Source organism: Rhinatrema bivittatum, chromosome 1 (genome assembly GCF_901001135.1).
Source record: "Rhinatrema bivittatum chromosome 1, aRhiBiv1.1, whole genome shotgun sequence".
NCBI classification, from domain to species: domain Eukaryota; kingdom Metazoa; phylum Chordata; class Amphibia; order Gymnophiona; family Rhinatrematidae; genus Rhinatrema; species Rhinatrema bivittatum.
Window position 1 is genome coordinate 549,866,648 of NC_042615.1, and position 19,103 is coordinate 549,885,750.

At 41.0% G+C, this 19,103-nt stretch overlaps 1 protein-coding gene across 3 annotated transcripts in view; it reads left to right on the forward strand.

The window, feature by feature from the left end:
* Window positions 1–19,103, forward strand: part of VPS13A (vacuolar protein sorting 13 homolog A) — a 745,426-nt gene that overhangs the window by 621,341 nt on the left and 104,982 nt on the right. The gene's annotated exons all lie outside the window — the stretch shown is intronic.

Consider the following 19,103-nt stretch of genomic DNA (forward strand, 5'->3'; position numbering starts at 1 on the left):
TATAACTGATATTTATTTGATTTGCCTTCGGCTTTTCAGGCACTTCAGATCAGATTACATTCAGGTACTGTTGGTATTTTCCTATCCCCAGAGGGCTTACAATTTAATTTGTACCTGAGGCAATGAAAGGTAAAGTGTTTTGCCCAAGGTCACAAAGAGAGGCAGCAGGATTTGAAACTTTGCTTTCCTGGTTCCCATCCCACAGATATGACATATGCATATTTTTAGTGTGAATAGGTCTGTAGAAGTTTTCATATTTGTTAAGAATACTTTGTGGATATCTGTGTGTATTTTCTGTGTGATTTTATATATATATATATATATATATATATATATATATATATATATATATATATATATATATATATATATATATATATTCAAATAATAAAATGTATGTTTTTGTGCAAAAATCACCAACAAATGAAGTCTATTCAAGGGATAACACACACAATGTGTAAAGCGAGGAGACACCCATAAAATGTTTCTTAATAAATAATCGAGAAAAAGGCTGTAAACCATCAATTATTAAAGTGGACCTTAATGCACTTGCCGTAGATACTCGTGTATAAGTCAAGAAATTTATGCCAGAAAAATGCACAAAAAAAAGCTGGCTCTATTTATTTATTTGCTTATTTATTTATTTATTTTTAACTTTTATATACCGATCTTCTTGCATGGGATACAAATCAAACCGGTTTACAGTGAAACAATAATCTCGCATGAGAGTGTTACATAGAACATGAAACACCGAAAAAACTTTGAATAAAATTAAATAACATTAAACAGTTGGGGCTTGATTGAGCCAAAGGATGATATTACAAAGGATATTTACACATGCGTATTACAGATAGCCCCCCCCCCCCCCCCCCCGGAAACTCACCGATAGTCTGTGGTGGTCCAGCGGGGGCCCCACTCCCGAGCAGTCGGCTGCCAGTAAATCCCTCCCTCTCTCTCCCCCATGGCTGCCCTCCCTGTTCAATCCACTATTTTAACTGTTTTGAATTTTCAATTTTCTATGGACTCTTGTTCTTCTTTTTTGGTTTGGAGTATACCAGTTGAGTTATTAGCTAGACTGGTTTTAATTGTAAATGAATCCCTGAATTAGGGATATTTAAGCAGAGCTGTTGAGAGAGATTATAATTTGTCCCCTTCTGAAAAAGATAGGGGCTAATAAAGAGGTGATGGGTAATTACCATCCGGTAGCAAATGGCCCTTTTTTTGTGAAAGCTTTAGAAAAGGTGGTAGCAGTTCAGTTGACTAGACATCTGAAGGAACAGTGTGTGCTGGATGAATGTCAATCAGGATTTCGCCCTTGTTACGGTACAGAAACTGTGCTGGTAGTGTTGAATATCACAATTGGGGAGAATTTAGATAGAGGAGAGATGGTGGGTTTAGTTTTACTTGACCTTTGCAGTGCCTTTGACCTGGTAGATCACCAGATATTGATTGCTCGTTGTAAGGATCTAGGTTTTTCAGATAGGGTCCTAGATTGGCGCGCTCCTTTTTTGAGGGAGAGTTTGTTGGAAGTGCATTTAAGGGACGAGAGGGCGGAGGTTTATATTTAAAATTGTGGAGTACCTCAAGATTCCTTTTATCCCTTTACTTTTTACCATCTTTTTGCAGCCACTAGGGGTGTTGATTCGTAGCATGGGATTTCAGAGATATATTTATGCGGACGATGTCCAGATTGTTTGCCCTCTAGGAAAGGACCATGTAATGAACTTGGGTAGGGTTCAGAAAGGTCTGCAGCATTTAGGGAGTTGGCTGTGAAGGAATAAGTTGATATTGAATGAGAAGAAAACAGAGTGAATGGTTTTCTCGTATGGGGCACCTGAGTGTAGTTTTAGTTAAGGGAGGGATAGAAAATACGTGATAATATTCATGAAATTCGGAACCTGGAGGTGATTTATAATGATAAATGGACCATTGTACCACATGTTTCTCTGGTGAGGAGGATATTTTTAAAGCTGCAGCAGTTGTGAAAAATAAGGAATAAAGTGAATGAGGGGGTGATTCAGAATATAGTACAGGCACTAGTTATGCCACTTTTTAATTACTGCAATGGAGTATTAATGGGAGTTAGAGGGAAGAACTTGCAACGAAATCAGATGATGCTAGGCAGATTGATTTTTGCCTGCCCTAGTGGTATTAGTGTTAGGCTGCTGTTGAGTGTTTTACACTGGCTACCAGTGAGGGAGAGAATTGTTTTTAAGACTGTAATCCTAATGTATAAGGTCATCATGGTAAAGGAGCCAGTTATTTGGTGAGTAGGGTATAGAGATATTTTCCCAGGCAGATGTTGCATTCCTCAGGAGAGCCGCTTTTTATAGTTTCAGGGATCAAGCAGGAAAAAAAAAGAAAAGTCCAGAAAGATGATGTTCTCAGTAGTGGGGCCTGAATGCTGGACTGGAGGCCAACTATTTTTAGAAAAAAGGTGAAATCGTGGCTGTTCCAATATTTTAATTAAGGTAATTTTGTTGTAATCGTATTGTATTTCTTATTATGTTATTGTTGTAAACCACCTTGGTCAGCTTGCTGTTAGTGCGGAATAAAATGTAATAAATAAATTTAACAAACTAAAGAAGTTTTTTGTAATACCTTTGAGGATAATTGCTAAAAAGCAATAGCTATGACTTTATATTTTTTCAAACAAACTCTCCGGGTATGGTATCAGAAAAAAGTGCTCACAGTCTCACAGGCTCTTGCCCTATACAGGGCTACAACCCTTCTCATATATTGGCACTGCTGAATCACGTCATCTACCATTTACCACGGGAGCGTTTAACTTTTTTTCTGTTTACTTTATCCCATTTAATTTATGAATTATAACACCCAATAAAATTGTTTCTTAAAAATAACACCCTGCCCTTAAGTGAATTTATATTTTAGAATTACTTATCTCTTTGTTTGTGTTCTCATTACTAATTAAACCAGTACGTTGCGCTTGCTGTCAGCTGTTTGCTGTCTTCCCGCCTACCCGACATTGACAATGTTTCGGTGCAACAAGTGCACCTGCTTCAGGGGCTTACTGCTCAATACTATTCAGCAACACCGTCTCGCTCAATCTTTCACAGCATTCAAATATGGCGCCTAAAACATTTTATTATGGTGAATCACTATTGCTAAAATCATTCAAGGCAAGTCTCCAAGATGTCACATTTTTCGGTTTTCAAACACAATCGTCATAGACATTCAAATCACATTGCTGGAGTTTAAACATACTCGGACTTAAAAGTAGCAATTGAACTTCAAACAACGGGATAGATATAAATGTCACCACAAAATCACACATCCAACACTGCACTGCATTTCAAGAACAAAATATCTCTCTTTATCAGGAGGTAAATCCAATGAGGACTAGAAATCCTTTTGTTGTTTTAAACACAAATACTCATGGAAACTGCCATCTTGCAGTCTTGATTTTTCTTGAGTATTAAGAAACATTTTGTGTTTTTGTGCATATAATCATACAAACACAAATAGAGTAATATCATGATCATATCGTATTTTATGATTAGACTGTTGTGTTTGTAGTATATATGATGTAATTAATTTATAGTTTGTAATTTTGTTAACTTATTGTTCAATTACTTAATTCTGTCCTATCTTCCGACATCCATGTTTTTACTCTCCCTGTTTTAATGTAACTTCTCTTTTCCACTTATACGTTAATTGATTTTTCCCCTTGTTCTAATGTAAACCGGTACGATAAGACCTGGTCTTGAGTGTCGGTATAGTAAAAGAAGTTAAATAAATAAATAAATAAATAATTATGTGAGTGTTTGTAATATGTCCGTAAACTGCTCATGGTTGCCTAAAGCAATAGTCTAAAAATTGGTCCTCAAGGGCCACAAACACATGGATTTTCTGGATTGCCACAAGGAATAGGCATGAAATCTATTTGCATACAATGTAGGCAGTACCTGTAAATAGATCTCATGCCTATTCATTGTGGCAATCCAGAAAACCCAACTGGATTGCAGGCCTCAAGGACAGAGTTTAGGGACCCCTTGTGTAAGCATGGTTTTTTCTTCTTTTTTTTTTTTTTTTTAATAGATTGTGCACACCACTTAGAATGCTTGTGTGAATAGGCAGATAATACTTTAAGTTAAAAAAAAATGTAAATTTATTTAATAATAATTTTTATTTAATAATTTTATATACCATTGTTAAGTTAAAAACCATCACGACAGTTTACAAATAAGGCACACAAGAATAATATTAAATATCTAAAAATACTAAAACATTAAGTGCCAGTCAATTAAAAATCGGGTACAAAAATAGTCTCAAATATCAATATTTAAATGTATGTAAAACAGCTAAAACTGAATCCATTTCCTACTTTATACTGCATTTAAAAATTCAAACTGTTTTAAGATGGCTATGTAAAATAAGATAAAATATATAAAATGTATAAAACAGCTATCATATTATGTAATACAGATTTCTTCAAGGTGCTAAATCACATCAAATAGTCAAATAGTCTTCCTGTCATACACACAGCCTTTCTTTACTTCTCAAACTCACTCTGAAAAGCCTGTTTAAAGAGCCAAGTTTTTAAAAAGCCTTTAAATAATATAGAGATGAGCATTGTAGTCATGAATTTCACCCCAGCAATCAAACTTGGCAGCTTTCCATACTGTGTACAGGTGATTTTCTATCACATAGAAACATATATAGAAACATAGAAATGACGGCAGAAGAACACCAAACAGTCCATCCAGTCTGCCCAGCAAGCTTTCACACTTTTTTTTTTCATACTTTTCTGTTACTCTTGTCCCTTTAAATAACTTTTTTGGTTCTATTTCCCTTCCACCCTCGCCATCGTAGATAGCAGTGCTGGAGCTGCATCTAAGTGAAGTATCTAGCTAATTGGTTTGGGGTAGAAACCGCCGTAATAAGCAAGCTACTCCCACGCTTGTTTACCCAGCCTGCGCAACTCAGTCCTTGTTGATTGTTTTAATACAAATCCTCTTTTCTTCATTCCCCCAGCCGTTGAAGCAGTGAGCTCACCAACTGTGAAATATAGAACATGAGATTTTTTTGCTCTCTGTACATTATATAGCTCCAGAACCGTGGTCTATTTAAAATGATCATGGTTGGATTTTTTATACATGTAAACTAATAAACTTACTGGATAACATTTCATTAATGTTTTTTTTCCTACATTCACAAACATGGACAGATATTGTACCTAGATACTTTGGATATCATATCTGAATTATTGGATATACACCAATATACTTTTGTTGTCTAAATTCGCACTCACAAAGCGGGGAGTAGCTGGCTTGTTACGGCAGTTACTACTCCAAACCAAATAAGCCTGATACTTCACTTTCAATGTATTTCCAGCATAGCTCTCTGCTTTAACGGCAGGGGAAAAGAAAAACTGATACTACACGCATATCCAGCATAGCTCCCTGCTTCAACGGCAGGGGAGAAGAAAAACAACCAATAAGGGCTGAATAACATAGTCTGGGTAAAACAAATAAGCATGGGTGTAGCTTGCTTATTGCGGCGGTTACTTCCCCTACTACCCCTAACTAATCAAGCTTGATATTTCACTTGGATGCAGCTCCATCACTGCTATCTACATTAATGGTGGGGGTGGAAGGGAAATAGAACCAAAGAGCTAAGAAAAACAGATAAGTATGAGAAAAAATGTGTGAAGCTTGCTGGGCAGACTGGATGGGCCGTTTGGTCTTCTTCTGCCGTCATTTCTATGTTTCTAAATGCTCATTTTTATGACACGTTTGAACATCTAATTATAAGAAATGCTTTCAATATGTCTTCTAGTCAACCTACTGGTATGTATTAAGATCATATATTCTCTCGCTGAAAATACATCTTATATTCACTTATGATAATATTGGGGGAAATTTTCAAACTATGGATTTTGGGACAAAGTTTGTCCCAGTTTGCAAAGCAAAAATAGAGTTCAGTGAGTCTGATGTCGGTGCCTGGAAAAATGGCTGGAACTGTTAGAAAGATGTGGCATCAGGCCAGTGCACGGATGCTGCCGATAACACAGTGCCACATTCAGAGCGTGAAGAGGGGGCAGTCGAGTAGACTTACCCTTCCGCGTGCCCCAAGCATGGCAACATCCCCGTGGCTGTTGACAGTGCCCATCTTCGGTGCAATGTTGGTTCTGCTGTGGTGATGGCACCACCAGCGGAGGCATGCACAGAGGCATGCAAGGTGGCTCGCAGGGTGCAGAGGGGACCAAATTAAGGCAGGATCAACCAGGTAAAGGGGCAGGCAAGGAGAGAGAGACAGGGCAAAATGAGCTGGGGTAGCTGATTCCAGAAGTCCGATTGGGCTGTTTGAACCAGAGGGAAGGTCCTGGGGTGGAACTGGCCATGTGGGGAGCATAGGCTACAACCGGCCCATCTACTGTCCTTTTCTGCTTCTGCTCCTCTCGCTGCTGCCAGCTCCTTATAGCTCCTCATGTTGCGGTGAGTACTTTTAATTTTCTCCCAGATGGAAACATATAAAATATATATATATAGTAGTTGCCTGCACTAATTTATTTTTTTTAAAAATCATAAAAAAGAAAATTCCAATTGACAAATTTCCTGGGACCCTGTTCGTGGTTCGCAGGCTCTGACCTGCAGTCTGTCCACGCTTCCTCTAGCAACTAACATGCCTGGTGTCAAGAAGGCTAGAGTCCAATCGAACTTCTGGAATCAGCTGCCCCAGCTCATTTTGCCCTGCCTCTCTCTCCTTGGCCTGCCCCTTTACCTGGTTGATCCTGCCTTAATCTGGTCCCCTCTGCATCCTGCATGCCACTGTACCACCTCTCGAGGAATTGGAGAGGAGGTGCACAGCCCACGGTACCCCCCTCAAGCAGGGATGAGCGCAGGGGTTGCAGAAGGAAAGGTGTAACTAAACCAGTGAACATTCCGGCGGAACCAGCCAGGAGTGGATCTTGCCCTGCCAAGAGTGGGCGCAGCAGGGAGATCAGCCTCTCATCCAGACATGTGGCTGCCACCAGCAGGGGACCACGACTTATCCCACCACAGCAATTACACTCCATCAGGGAGCAGGTAGTACCCAGCTTGGGGAGCCCAGCCAATTAGCTGCCCAGCCCCCGCTTATCCTTGGAAGCTGGTGGAGTCAGGACTTGTACTTGTGCTGGGACGTATTTTATATTATCCAAATTCACAGGTGCAGAAGTGGCATTGTGGTGCTGCTCTTGTTTCTTGGCCAGCTACACAGACCCCATGGCTGCAACATCAATACAGCGGTGCTATGGATTCGGGGGGGCCCATTAACCTTTCCCCTGCAATCTCTTGGGGCATCACAGCACACACTGCACAAGGCAGCTTGTCCTCTGTATTACCCCCAATGTAGCCCGCCCCCCCCCCCCCTCCCATGTCTCCAGCATCCTTGCACTTAGAAATAATGGCCACTCTGACCCAGTATGAGTGGCAGTCTCAATAGCAGCCACAGACCCAGAGGCTCCCCTAGCCATGGAGGTGATACCTATTCAGCCCACTGACCCATCGACAGTGGTACAGGTGCCTGAAGGTGAGTCATTTACTGACTTGATTGTGGCTGCTGGATCTGTAGAACACGGTATATTTACACAAAGGGTAATCAAATACAACTCTCTATAGTTCTGTCGTAAATTCACACAAATCTTAGAGAGCCAATGTATATATGTAATTCATACAAAATTTATTGAAAATACACATGTATACCTACATAGACAATTAAAACTAAGCTAGCACACGCACACATTCATACCAACAAGTTAAAAAATGTTTCTTTGAGATATAATTTTCAGAAATTAACATATGCTCCTATCACAAATCTATTTCACAAATGCTTGTAAATTATATCAATTAATGGTCGCATATATCACATATCTCCACGATCACTTAGTCAGGATCATCTGCTCATTATGTCCGACAAAAGATGATACAAGATCTCTTCGTTTCACCCCTGTCATTGGGGGCTTCCTCAGGGACTGATGTTTTTCAAGTATTTTAAATTATGCTGATACACTAAAAAGAACGTGTAAACAGCTATCAGTAAATCACACTGAATTGAAACAATGAAGTTATTATTACCATAAGATAGATATTTAACCATACTCTCTTAAACAACTTAAAGATATGGAAATATTAATTAAATTAAACCCAAGTACACAGTACCTTGTTAATATCAATACCTTATTTTCACTCACCCTTTTAACCATAAAGTCTAATGACTCTGTTTTAATTATAAAACCCGATTTTCCTTCTGAACCTACACTGAATACCTAGGTAACTCCTAGGATCTGATTTATTAAGAGGCCGTACCTACCCGAAAATCAATAAACTTATTATTGTTTATTAAAAGCGTCCTTCAAAGTTCGTCCTGGACAGCATTCCCTTCTTTTTACTGAACCCGTATTCCAAACATCTGTGTTGTACGGCGTTCCCTTTAACAATTGTAATACATTTAAACCTTCACGTGTCTACACATCTTTCATGGAACCGCCGACCTACGGTCTCAAGCAAACATATTCTGCAACAATATAAATGAAAAAATTATCATTAAAGATAAAGATCGCACCAACCTTTGACCACAGCATTCCCTACATCACAGCGCACCAAAAGTTTTCAATACTCACGTCTGGTCGGAAGTGACGTAACACGTCATCACCCGCTGAAATGTGAAATACGAGAATACCCAAAAAACTTTATGTAGAGGAAACAATAACCATTTCAACAATCAACACAATTATCTCCTAATGACCACAGTCAACTCACCAAACTGTTACCGATAGCAATTCTCAATTACGTTATATATTAATAAAATGCACTCCACTCTATCGGCCCATTTAATCCCGCCGGGGCAATTGTACGCCAACTAAAGATGAATCGCTGTTCAATCCTTCTTAACATCAAAAACAAGTCTCCTCCATGTTTAAGAATGACTTTTTTAATCACAAAAAACCGGATATCATCCACAGTGTGATCTTTTTCAACCCAATGATTTACCAACGGGGCGTGTTCACGTAATGCTTTAATACGGCTCCGATGCTCAACAATGCGACAGCGAATAGGATGCGCTGTTTGCCCCACATAAATTAAATTGCAAGGACAAATAATGGCGTACACATCGCCACTAGTGTTGCAATCGAATATCTTGGGAATCCGGTAAGGGTATCTTAAATGGGGATGGTGAAAAAATTGACACTGAAGTGTGAGAGAGCATACAGAACAAGAACCGCAAGGTACTTGTCCATGGGGAAGATTTAAATCCCCAGACCCCGGACAACCCTTAAGCTTGTCATATAGCGATTGACGCTTTTTGATCACAAATATCGGGTTCTCTGTGAAGCACGGTATAGAAGATAACACGTGCCAGTGGTTACGAATCACATCTTTAATTTGTGTGCTTTTTGAAGAAAATGGAATTGTGCAGATCATACGATTAGGTGTCTCTCTAGAATTATGAATCAACAAGTTATCCCTATTGGAATATAACGCGCGTTTGTATGCTTTCTTAATAACAGATTTGGTGTACCCTCGAGCAATGAATCTTTCCTGTAATTGGGACGCCTGGATTTTAAATTCTGTAGTGGAGGTACATAATCGACGATATCGCAAAAATTGGCCTATTGGTATATTATCCTTGAGTTGTTTAGGATGAAAGCTTTGGTAGTGCAGTAATGTATTCCTGTCTGTGCTTTTCCTATACACAGTAGTAATAAGTCTTCTTTCATGAACATGCACCTTCATATCCAGGAACACCACAGATTGATCATGTTTGGTAAAGGTGAATTTTAGATGTTGATCCCAAGAGTTTAATAAATTCAAAAATGAATCTAACTCTGTCTCATTACCACTCCAAATGAAAAACAAATCGATGTAACGTTTCCAGCATATCACATGTTGATACAATGTGGATTGATAAACCCATTTATTTTCAAAAACAGAGACATATACAGTCCAGCTACACTAGGAGCCATCGGTGACCCCATCGGAATGCCTTGGGTTTGCAAAAAATAATCCGATTGAAAACTGAAAATATTTTGAGTTAAAGCAATTTCTGCAATAGTGCTTAGAAAATTTAATCTCCTATTTGAAATGTCAAGTTTAGCTAATTCCATTTTAATAATTTGTAAAGCTTCTCTCTGGGGAATACTGGTGTATAACGAAGTTATATCTGCTGTGAGTAATACCCAGTTAGACTGTATATCTGGTAATGCTGATAACTGGTTTATAAAATCGGTGGAATCCTTAACATATGAAGGTACCCTACGAACCTGAGGTTGTAAATAATAGTCAGTCATTTGGGCAAGGGGTTCCAGAACTGTCCCTATACCTGCAACAATTGGTCGCCCGGGCGGGTTTACCAACGTTTTATGGATTTTTGGTAAGATGTAAAGATGAGCTGTGGTAGGAAAAGCAACCTGTAAAAACTGATATTCTTTGTTAGTGATAACTTTATCCTTACTTGCTAATTCCAAAATTTCAATGACATCTTGATGCAACCTAGGAGTAGGATTTTGATCTAATTTTTTGTAAGCTTGTTGATCAGATAGTTGTCGGTAGACTTCTCTATCTTAATCCCTCTGATTCATGACTACGATAGCACCCCCCTTATCTGCAGCCATAATTCGTATAGAGGTATCATCTCGTAGATCAATCATAGCTTGCCACTGTTCCCTAGAGAGATTATATCGAATAAAATCCCTCTCGGTCTCCATTTGGTCAAGGTCTCGAAGCACCAAGCTTTGAAAAGTTTGGAGCAAATGACTGGGAGCAGAGGGCGGACTCCATTTAGAAGGTTTATAAAGACCATCCCTGTCACGAGGTCTAACGTCATCCATAAAAAATTCTTTGATATGGAGACGTCTAAAAACTTTTGCAATTCAGTACGAGTAAGGAACGAATCCTATCTGCAGGCAGGAATAAAGGAAAAACCTTTGTTAAGCATTTCTAACATAGGTTGGGTCAAAACTTTATCAGACAAATTAAATACTGACGTCACGAATATCACCTCTGCTATCACCTATCGGCGTAGATTGTAATTGGAGCTGTAGGGTCTGTTTTTCTAGAATCTGGACCCCCGTGTGCCTCTGTTGCCTCGAGCAGATGATCCTGACTAAGTGATCGTGGAGATATGTGATATATGCGACCATTAATTGATATAATTTACAAGCATTTGTGAAATAGATTTGTGATAGGAGCATATGTTAATTTCTGAAAATTATATCTCAAAGAAACATATTTTTAACTTGTTGGTATGAATGTGTGAGTGTGCTAGCTTAGTTTTAATTGTCTATGTAGGTATACATGTGTGGTATTTTCAATAAATTTTGTATGAATTACATATATACATTGGCTCTCTAAGATTTGTGTGAATTTACGACAGGATCTGTAGAACAAGCAGTTGTTGAGATGGGGTCAGGTAATATTACTCCCACTAATGATGAACTGGGGAGCAGGAGGCAATCTCACCATTCCGACTTGTCAGTCAAAATGCCTCCTCTGAGTGTTCGGGTTCAAGGAGTTTTTCGGTAGCGGAGGACTTTGAAGGGTGCTTTGTGGCTGCCACCGAATTACTGGCACTAACACCACTAAGCAGCTGTGACAAGCTATTCTGTGCTCCTGGTGCCATATCCGTCGCCAGCAGTACGAGGATGTATTAAGTTTGTTAGAAGAACGCAGAAATGGGGAGGACACGCACGAATCACAGATGGCATGAGCCCACCCTTCAGGCAATAGATGTGTACCACGGAACATAAATTGAGTGTGATCCTTTGCTCATCTGGAGTCCTTAGTGGATCGGGCAGATCCCTCTCAGCATTTGGCTATGTGGTCCTATTTGGACACCATTAATAGTGCACATAGTACGTATGAGCGGTTTGCCTGGCTGAACTATGAAGAGAAGGTTCAAGGAAAGGATGGCTGACACCCCTCAAGTATGTCCTGGTGCAGCCCAGATATAGAACTGTGGCTTACCTACATAAAGGCCAGGAGCTCGAATACACCGCCAGGCAACCACTCCTTTTGAGCCCAAGGCAGTTCGCAGGGTACGGGGCATACAGCACAAGCCATTGAGAAAGCCTGTTGGCGCTTTCACAAATGTGGATGTTCCACTCAGGACTGCAAATATAAATATATTTGCATCACCTGCTCCAGAGGGCATCCCATCACCAAATGCCCCAAGAAACCACCGGCAGGGAGGGATAAATAATGATCTTGGGAGAGCATCAACCCTAGTGCAGTGGATGCGGCTGGAGTCGAGCTTGCTACTCTATCCAGATCCGCAGTCTGCCACCACGTGCAGGAAGATTTCAGATGTGGTTTCAGGATCCCTTATTTAGCTCTGCATCTGAGCTTGCCCAAGTAGTGAGGTCTAAGTTGGCCACCGAAATCAGCCTGGGTAGGTTTGCCGGGCCCCTTTTGCCAGAATTGTTTTATCACCTCTGGCGGTCATGCCTAAAAGAGAACCGGGTAAATCAGGTTGATTCACAATCTTTCTTACCCGGCTGGGAGGGCAGTTGATGACTATCCCATTGGAGGTGTGCACAGGAAATACGCTTCTTTCAACTTTGCACTGGACATGTTACAGGGCTGCGGTGAGGAGGTCGTCATGGCGAAGGCTGATATTGAATCTGCCTCTTGCTGGTGCACCTAGACGGCTTCCCTTTGCTGGGATTTTACTTTGAAGGTGATTATTACTTTGACAAATGCAACTGATGTGCTGCTCCATTGCATGCTTCTACTTCAAGGAATTTATCACTTTCCTGAATTGAAAGCTATCACATTGCACAGGTTTAAAGAACATAGTGACATTACCTAAATGACCTATTGTTCATGGGAACTTGCGCTCTGGCATGTGCTTGAATTTTTTTTGACACTTTCAGAAAATGTCTCACAATTCTAGAGTCCTTTCAACTGTAGACAAATTGGAACCGTCAACCTGGATGTTCACATTCCTCGACATCGAACTGGACTCCACACTTATAGGGTCCAGGCTACCCGCCGATAAGATTTGGAAGCTGTCGGGGCTCATTCGCAGTAATCGCCAGTCCCACAAGGTGGCCCTGGCATTTGCATAGTCCCTCACTGGGTGCCTGACATTTGCCTGCAGAGTGATCCCTATATTAAGGGCATTTCTGCTCAGGCTGATCCTAGCCTCCCTCACAGTACCCAAGAAGAACCATCATTTGAGAGTTACACACATAATGCGGGAGGATCTGGAGGTGTGGGAGAGATTTCTTTCAGAGTTCAACAGCACAGTAGTGTGGCAGCCCCTCGGTGTCTAGTTCCAATTTGGAGCTCTTTTCTGATGCTTCAGGAGACATAGGTTTCAGTCTGTACTGTCAGAGGTCCTGGTGCACCAAGAAATGGCCAGAGAGCTGGGTGTCATCAGGCATCACATCAAATATTACCTTCTTAGAACTGTTTCCGGTGGTAGTGTCGCTGCACATTTGGGGCGAGCATTTGGCCAACTGGAAGGTAGTATTTTGGTGTGATAACCTGGCCATGGTGCAGATTATTAATCGGCAGTCCTCAAAATGTGTCCCCATTTCTCAGTTAATGAGGATGATGATTTTGTGGTGCTTGCAATTAAATGTGTTGGCATGGGCGAGCCATATCTCTGGACTGCACAATGAGAAACCTGTCTTTCTCATTGCAAGTGGGAAGACTTTCTGAGACTGGCACCGGATGCTGAGAAGTCAGGGTTTCTTGTACTGGTGCACTTCTGGACCATTGAAGTGAGAATGCATTCAACCTGCTATGCCAGTTGGTCGCACCATTCACAAGGCAGGCATACTTGATGGGCTTCAGAGATGTCAAAGGCTTTCTGGACACCATGGACCAGCTACAGGATCCTGCTTTTCAGCACAGAGAAATAATGCAAGCTCAGCAGCAGCACATGTCCTGGGGCATAGTGCAGGCCAGCTTGGCAGGTTATGAATTTTTTGCAAAAGTGCAGGGTTGGCCTAACCTGGTTAGGGACTTTGCAGTGAGGTGAGTCCTGTTTGGTAGGGCCAAGTCGAAGCCCAGTGTCCCTGATGGACGCAGGCCAATCTTATATGGGCACCTTCTGGCATTGTGCTGGATTCTCCCTGCTGAGGTGGTCGATCAGTTTGAACTAGCATTGTTCCGTGCAGTGTTCTCCATTGCATTCTTCGCTGCCCTTAGAGTGAGCCAGCTGGTTGCAGCAGTGAGTCATAAACATGATTGCTCAGGTCTCCGCGCCAGTGATGTTTCAATTGGGGAGGGTAGGCTAAGCTGTCATTGTGGATAAGGTGCTTCAAAATGGACCAAATGGGGCGGGGCTCATCAGTTGTGCTGATGGCTTTTCCGGGATTGCCCATGTATCTTGTTGCAAATGCCTTTCACTATATTTCCCTTAGACCAGTGAGAGCACTACAATTTCTGGTACATGCTGATTCACTCCTGTTAAGTAGATATCAATTTGAAGCCACCCTGAAGCACCCTTTGTGTGCGGCAGGTATGCAGGCAGATCAGTTCGGAATGCACTCCTTCCAGAATGGAACTGTCTCCAGTGCTGCCCCATCTGGGTTCGTAGGCGCTGCCATACAGCTCGTTGGCAGGTGGCACTTGCCAGCTTACCTGTCTTATATCAGGCAGGCTAATGGCTCTCCGGGCCATTCTGTAGCCTTTTGAGGCACAGATACTGGGATGGGAAAGGTGTTTAAGGAGTGGTGCTATGCTATTGAGCTGTATTAATGTTTGTATCATTCTAGGTTTTCTTCGGCGATGGCAGATGATATGGTTCATGGGACACTCGTTCGTTTATTGGGCTGATCAGCAGGCAAACAAAAGTGCAACTGGCATATACCTTGGTTGCGCTGTTCATGATGTGTTTGTGTTGGTTGGGCAGAAGAAGAATTTGTTGGATCCAGCTCATCCCCCTTCTGCAGCGAGAGTTGTCCAGATTGGCTCCTCCCGAGGTGCTCATCATCCACTTGGGAAGCAGTGATCTGGGGGTTATTCCCAGCCGTTTGCTCCTTGACACTTGAGGAATGTCATTGCACGCATCTTGCCCTTAATGCCTTGCTCAAGGGTTGTGTGGACCGAGATCATCTCACATCGCTGGTTTCGAGATTCACAGCTGTGGGACAGTGGATGTCGAAGCCCAATAATTTAATTGGGAACTTTACTGAGTGTCATGGAGGTCTGCACATCAAGCATGATTGGTTTTGTATTGAATGTGAGTAACTGTTCAGGAGAGATGTTCACCTTTCGGATATGGCTCAAGACCTTTTCCTGAATGCTTGGTGTTGAGCCGTCCACAGGGTGTTTCAAGAAGTTGATTATTTGGGCTGCAGTGGTGTTTGGGGAGAGGGCCCCGGGCAAGCCTTAGGGCTACCCAGTTGCTATGGCAGGGGTACCTGAGCTGGGGGGGGGGTTTGATTGGAGGCAGTGCATCAGATGCAGTTTTGCCATTTTGCTATCCACTGGGGGGGGGGCTGTCTGCCACCAGGATCAGCTGGGCAGTCACCTTGCTTGGGCATGGCAAGTGACCAGAAATGCCCACTGAGGACCCCTCATGGAAGGTCAGGCTTTGTTTGGCTGTAACAGGTCCCAGGTCCTGAAGTGATGCACTGCCTGCCAAAGAGTCTCATAATGGACTATTTGTTATGACTTTGGTACTTAGATCTTTATTGTATAATTGTATATACGAGTTGTCTTTGCTTTTGGTCTGGGAAGCATAGTATTGACGTGCCTCCCCCCTCTTGCGATGATATTGTCACGGCTACCTGGGTTAAGAACCAAATTAATGAATGTATTGATATTCAGTCATAGTTTGAGACAGAGGCAACATGGATTTATTCAGGGGAAGTCTTGCCTCACCAATCTTACATTTGTTTTAAAGCATGAATAAACATGAAACAGCTGATTTAGTGTATCTGGATTTTCAGCAAACTTTTGACAAAGTACCCCATGAGAGACTCTTGAAGAAATTAAAAAGTCTCGGGATAGGTGGCAGTGTTATATTATGGACTGAGAAGTGGTTAAAAGAGAGAAAATAGCGAGTATGGCTAAATGGTCAATTTTCTCGTTGGAGAAAGGTAAATAGTGGCGTGCCCCAGGGATCTCTGCTTTGTATCATATTTATAAATGACCTAGAGATGGTAACAACAAACAAGATGATCATATTTTCTGATAGTTCAAAATTATTCAGTTAAAGCACAAGAGGTTTGAGAGAAATTGCAGGAAGGACCATAAGAGACTTAGAGACTGGGCATCAAAATGGCAGATGACATTTAATGTGGGCAAGGGCAAAGTGATGCACATAGGGAATAGCAACCCAAATTATAGCTACACAATATAAGATTCCAACTTGGGAGTCACCACCCTAGAAAAGGATCTAGGTGTCATTGTGGATAATATGTTGAAATCTTCTTTTTGGTGTGTAGCAGGTGCCAAAAAAGCAAATGGAATGCTAGGAATTAAGAAAGGAATGGAGAATAAAACATGTATATTTTTATTTTATGTATGTTTTATGCTATACATCATTTAGGCTTTTTTTTTTTTTATAATTTTTTCTTTATTGAGCATTTTCAAATGTAAGTTTACAATTTTCACATTTCTGTGCATAATCAAGGAAAATTTAGTGGACAGTTTAACATCACAAATAAAGAATAGTACTCCATTCCAAACTTTAAACTTATCCATCTCACTAAAACAAATAATGGTGGGGACCTGCTTATTTAAACAAATTATAATAATACTAAATCAGAGAGATTGCTGCCAATTTATATACTTGTTGACCTATTCTCCTGCAGGTAAAATTACATTCAAATTCAAATTTTCTTCACTTTTATCCTTCAAAAATACCTCAAGGTGTGAAGGGTCCATAAACACATATTTTTTTCCTTGAAAATTAATAAAACATTTACTTGGATATTTCAAATAGAATGAGGCTCCTATTTCTATTATTTTTGTTTTCAAGGCTAAAAATGTCTTTCTCCTTGCCTGGGTAGGCTTGGATACATCAGGAAACACATATACCTTCTGCCCGCAGAATGTTATATCCTTATTTTTGAAGAACTTACTAAGAATGAGCTCTTTATCCTTTTCTAAAACAAAAGAGACAAATAATGTGGCCCTCTTGTTAATCAAATCTAGAGAATCTTCCAGAAATGTAGATATTCCTGGTGTACTATCGTCTAATACCCCAGGAATATTACTATTTTGAAATGGAAAATAATATATTTTAGATATTAAGGGTATCTCCTCACAAACTAAATTTTCCCTAACATATTTGGCAAACATTTCAGAAGGTGATATTAATCTTGTATAGGGAAAATTTACAAAACGTAAATTTTTCACTCTAATGAAATTTTCAATATTTTCCAAATTAGAGTGCAATACCATATTGTCAGCAGTATGATAATTTTCTAACATTTTCACATTTTGCAATTCTGTTGTTAAATTATTAATTACAACCTCAACATCTTTTAATTTTGTCCCTTGTTCTTGTATAAGAGATCTATTTCCATTTACTATTGTAGTAAAGGAGGAGTTCATTTGTGTCATATTTGAATCCAGCTTTACCAGCATCCTCCACAGATCACCCAGTGTGATTTTAGATTCGTCCATGGTAGCAAGCCGAGGACTATCTAATTGCACCGACAGAGTTCCTACCCCTGCTTCCTGCTGTATCAGCTTTAAGCAGGGAGGTGTTACAAAATCCAGCGACCTCGAAGGTAATTCAAAGCCACTTACATTTGCAGCTTCTCCGTTGGGGTTATCACATCCTGATGTTCCTCCTGGGGGCTGCAGAGGTGTAGGTCTTATGCCAGGACTTAAGGAGGCTTCCAATGAGTCCCTTTCACTGTCCTTCCGTGGCAAATTCCCTCTACTCAAGTGAGCATCCATGGGACCAGTTATTCGCGGGGCCGGAGATGATGTCACCAACTTGGCTTTTCTTTTTCGCCCCATTAATCCAAAGACCAATTAGGGCGATCTGCAGTCAATCTGCAGGCGATCGAAGCCGATCTAAGCCGCGCACGCCCCTTTGGCGTGCGCGGCTTCGGCGGGCGCCGGCGTCGATGGTGCGCCGCTATCCGCGGGTTTTTACCCTCGCGGTCTCTGGCAGATGACGTCAGCGGAGGAGAGCCACAGCTGAGCTGGATAGTGATTAGTTCAGCTCCGTTGAGCCAGGCAGGGTGGCGGCAGCGTCTCTCTCCCCACACAATCGCCGGTCCCACTCTCACCTCGGCAACCGCGGGCTTTTACCCTCGCGGTCTCTGGCAGATGACGTCAGCGGAGGAGAGCCACAGCTGAGCTGGATAGTGATTAGTTCAGCTCCGTTGAGCCAGGCAGGGTGGCGGCAGCGTCTCTCTCCCCACACAATCGCCGGTCCCACCCATTTAGGCTTTTTTAAGGCGATTAATACATTTAAATAAAAGATCAAAAAAAAAAAAAAAAGAGAATATCATAATACTTCTGTCTCGCTTGATGATGTGACCTTACTGCAATTCTGGTCACTGTATCTAAAAAAAAAAAAAAAAAAAAAAAATATAGGAGAATTAGAAATGGTACAGAGAAGGGCAACCAAAATGATAAAGGGAATGGAACTATTCTCTTATGAGAATAGGCTAAAGATGTTAGTGCTTTTCAGCTTAGAAAAGAGATGGCTGAGGGGAGATATGATAGAGGTCTGTAAAATAATGAATGGAGTGGAATGGGTAGGTGTGGATCGGTTGTTCACTCTTTCAAAAATTGCAAGGACTAGGGAGGACACAATGAAGTTACTAGGTAATACATTTAAGAAAATAGAAAATATTTTTTTACTCAATGCATAATTAAACGGTGAAAGATTTCAAAGGGGCATGGAATAAACACTGGATCCCTAAAGGCTAGAGGATGGAAAAGAGCATATGGGGGTAACTTGCTGGTGTGGCAGTTACTACCCTTAACCAACTAGCCTTCATACTGTTGATGCAACTCATTATTGCTCTCTGCTTTAATGGCAGGAGGAAAAGGGAAATTTTACACGCGCATACACAGAGGCAAAATAATATACCAGCAAGCTTAATGTACTTTTTCTGTCTAGTTACTTTGATTTTACTCTTTATTTTAAGTATATTTTAACAGTTTTAGTATTTT